The following is a 3,718-nucleotide window of genomic DNA, read 5'->3' as shown; positions in this document are numbered from 1 at the left end:
CCACTTTTTAAATTGATTTTTCTGTGTGTTGGAAAATAGTTATTTTTTAAAAATATGTTGTTTAAATTCCATGTAAAGGATTTATTATTGTTATTTTTAAATGAATAAATATTTTTATTACTTCTAAGTTCTAATTTATAAAATGGTAAACAATGATAGATGTAATCCATATTAACTAAAACGATTTGGGGTTCTCAGTCATTTTTAAGAGTGTAACACGGTCCTGAGGCTAAAAGTTTTGAGAACTGCTGTTCTGTTGCCCAGATGTACCTTAATTTAACCTGTTCCCTCTGAATGGACATTTCATTTATTTTCAATTAATCGCAACTTCAAGCCATGCTGAAATGAATAAACTTTTACACATTTTATTTTTCACATATGTGACTAAATTTGTCTTGTGTTTTTCAAAGTGGAATTGCTGCGTCAAATATACCTTGGTAGAGTCTCACAAAAGTGTATATGGTCTCGTTTCATCCTTGTAATAACCTTATGAGGTGAGAGTGGTCATTAATTCTTTTTTAGATATGAGAAAATGGGACCTTAAAGAAGTGAGGTAACTGTCTTAGAGTCATCAGGCTAAGAAGCTGTTGCAGAGACAGGAGTGAAACCATTTTAGCAGACTGCACGCTTTGAGCCACTATTCTGAGCTATGGTTTCTCCAAGCAATACATGTACATATTCAGTTATCTGATAACAGGCTCTATTCTCCTTGGCCCAAGTTATTTCCTGGCATAGAACAGTTTTGGAATTAGATGCACTGGGCCTCTCGAAGCGAAAGTCCATACCAGAAAACTTCTTAAGTGATAAGAAAAATAGAACTTTTTATTTTGACTCACAAGAATTTCAACCACCACACAATCTCGGAAATAAATTTTAGAAGGCAATGCAGTTAATTAAAACTAATTCACATAATTCTGAGTAACCTTTATAAACAAACCTACATGTCAAAACAAAATATTATGATGTATATCCACTTTAACCCCCATGAAACTTATACTGTACTGTTACCTGTAATTAAGCTACATCATCTTCCATTTAAACACACAAAGAAGAGAAACCCAAGTGTTTTTAAAGAAATGTAATTTAATTTTTACCAAATCTGGCACTGCCAGAAATCTTTTTGATACAAAAATCTGGCCACTCCCCATAAAAATCCTTCAGTGGACTCCCATTCCTTGTATTATAAAGCTCATAAGAGGTTACTCATGATTGGTTCTTATCTCATAAACTCTCCTACACACATTTTGATCTCTTTTGAAATACATATCTCAAAGATCTATTTCCTTTGAACAAGCCTCTTCAAACAGGTGGATATACAATGAAACTTCCCTCACATGAGCCATAAAATTTTATATTTATAATGTTGTATTCTTTTTCCCCAAGAATATCTTCCAAATTGTATATGCTTCGAGCCCCCACAAAACCTAGATCTACTTCTGTTTTTTTTTTTTTTTTTTTGGTCTGGAATACCCTTTTTTTCCCTTAATCTAGGTAATCCAATTCATTCCTTTGAAACCTGCCAACTGTCAACAATTCAGGGAAGGTTTAGTTGACCACTCCAGTCTGATTTAGAGGCTTCCTTCATGCTCCCAGTCTATGCTGCTATCTTGTCACATTGTGTGTGGTCTGACTCTCGTCATCCTGTAGGGTAATTGTTGGTTTACTTGTTTATCTTACCCAGCAGACTTGAGCTCCCTGACAGCAGGGGTCATGTTGAATGAACTAACGAAAAAATGAACACTTTTTTGTGAGAAAATCTATCTATTTATACTTTGTTATGAAATAATATTTGGGAGGTTTTCTGTTAGTATTAATTCACTGCATGTCTTTCTGCTTTTTCATCCACAACTACAAGGAAATGAAACATGGTTAAGATAAATATATGGGAGCAAAACTTAAATTGAGAAATTATTTTCGCTCAGTCATATTTTTCTGAAAATATGTGAAAAGATTGCTAAGACTAGCACTGCTGGCAAAATAAAAATTTTAAGGCCCCAAACTATGAATTGGTTTTTGGAACATGGTGATTGCATCATTTGAATTGTCAGTCAGCCTCCCTCCCTGATAATCTCTATCTCTAAACTCTGTAATGTCAAGTCCAATCTTTAGTCTAGGTTCTCGGCTAATCCTGTATTTGTCTATTTGAACTAGAGGAATACAACAGGGATAGGCAAGGTGAAATTGAAATCAGAAGGTCTGGATCAGTCAACAAATATTCATTGAATGTCTACTACAGGACAGTTTTAGAGTCTCCTTTTGAGCTAACACCAGAATGGCCCTATTCTTGTGATAGCTATCTTCCTAAGCCACACACTTGAAAAAAAAAAAAAAGATTGAATTATATAGTTTTAGGACTGTTCATGAAAGAATGTCCATGATACCTTGAATTTAAAAAGCAAGTAATAAACTATTATATAATGATCCTGTTTCAGTAAAGATCAAAAATAAAAAGCTATACACACCCTGTTTGTGTGTGTGTGTTCATTGAAAAAGGCACAGAAGGATGCATATTAGACTATGAACTGTAGATACCCTGTTTCCAAGGGCAGAGAGGGAGAACGTTCATTTTTTACTTATGTGCTTGTACTTGAATTTTTTAGAATAAGCACGAATTATTTTGTAATTATAAAATGTGTAAACAATAAAGGATGTTTAAATAGGTAAAATGCTTGTTCATGTTTTAGTAAAAATGTATATTATATAATATATATTTTTAATAATAAATATTTATTTATTTATATAATAAATAAATATTTATTTATAAATTTATATAATAAATAAATATTTATTATATAAATTTATAAATAAATAAATATTTATATTTATATTTATATATATAAATATAAATATATTTATATATATAATATAAATATAAATATATTTATATATATTTATATAATATAAATATAAATATATTTATATATATTTATATAATATAAATATAAATATATTTATATTATATAATTATATAAAAATATATTTATATATATTTATATAATATAAATATAAATATATTTATATATATTTATATATAAATTTATAAATTTATAAATATTTATTTATTTATAAATATATGTGTGTGCATAGTATAAAAATATAGTATAAATATATATCAATACATGTAAATATTATTCCTGCATATTATTTACACACATTGGATTCACATATTGAAGGGGAAATACCACCTGCTGGCAGTGCTAATTAATTATTTACATCAGAAGGGTACTTGATTGTCTAGAACAGAGGTTGTTTTGGGAGGAATTAACTCCTCTTGTTAACACTTTGTGAACCAAAGGAGGAATATAGTTATTTTCCTCAAAAAAATGGAAGACTTCACATTCTGTGGAAACACAAGAATCAGTGGGTTTGATTTTTGAAGACAGCTCTGGAAAACCCACTGTCAGATGCAGTACTTTTTCATACTACTCCATGAGATTACAATTAGACTGTAAATTTCATGAAGGTCAGTCCATGGGCCTGCCATGCTCACCACTGCACCTAGCATAGAGAGGGCACATAACTGGGGCTTAAGGTTGGTACAAAGAGTGCATTAGCTGCATATTTTGATGAAAGAATTGGCGCTGAAAATCATGGGAGAAGTTTCATTCATTTGTATATTTAAAAATAGCGATGATCTAATTTGTGGTCGGTCCTAAGGATATAAAAAAAGAAAAATTCTTGGGGTATCTGACTGGTTCAGTTGGTAGAGCATGGACTC

The sequence above is a fragment of the Leopardus geoffroyi genome, chromosome D1 (assembly GCF_018350155.1).
Source record: "Leopardus geoffroyi isolate Oge1 chromosome D1, O.geoffroyi_Oge1_pat1.0, whole genome shotgun sequence".
Taxonomy (NCBI): Eukaryota; Metazoa; Chordata; class Mammalia; order Carnivora; family Felidae; genus Leopardus; species Leopardus geoffroyi.
The sequence above is the reverse complement of the archived record's forward strand: the minus strand, read 5'-3'. Positions refer to the sequence as shown.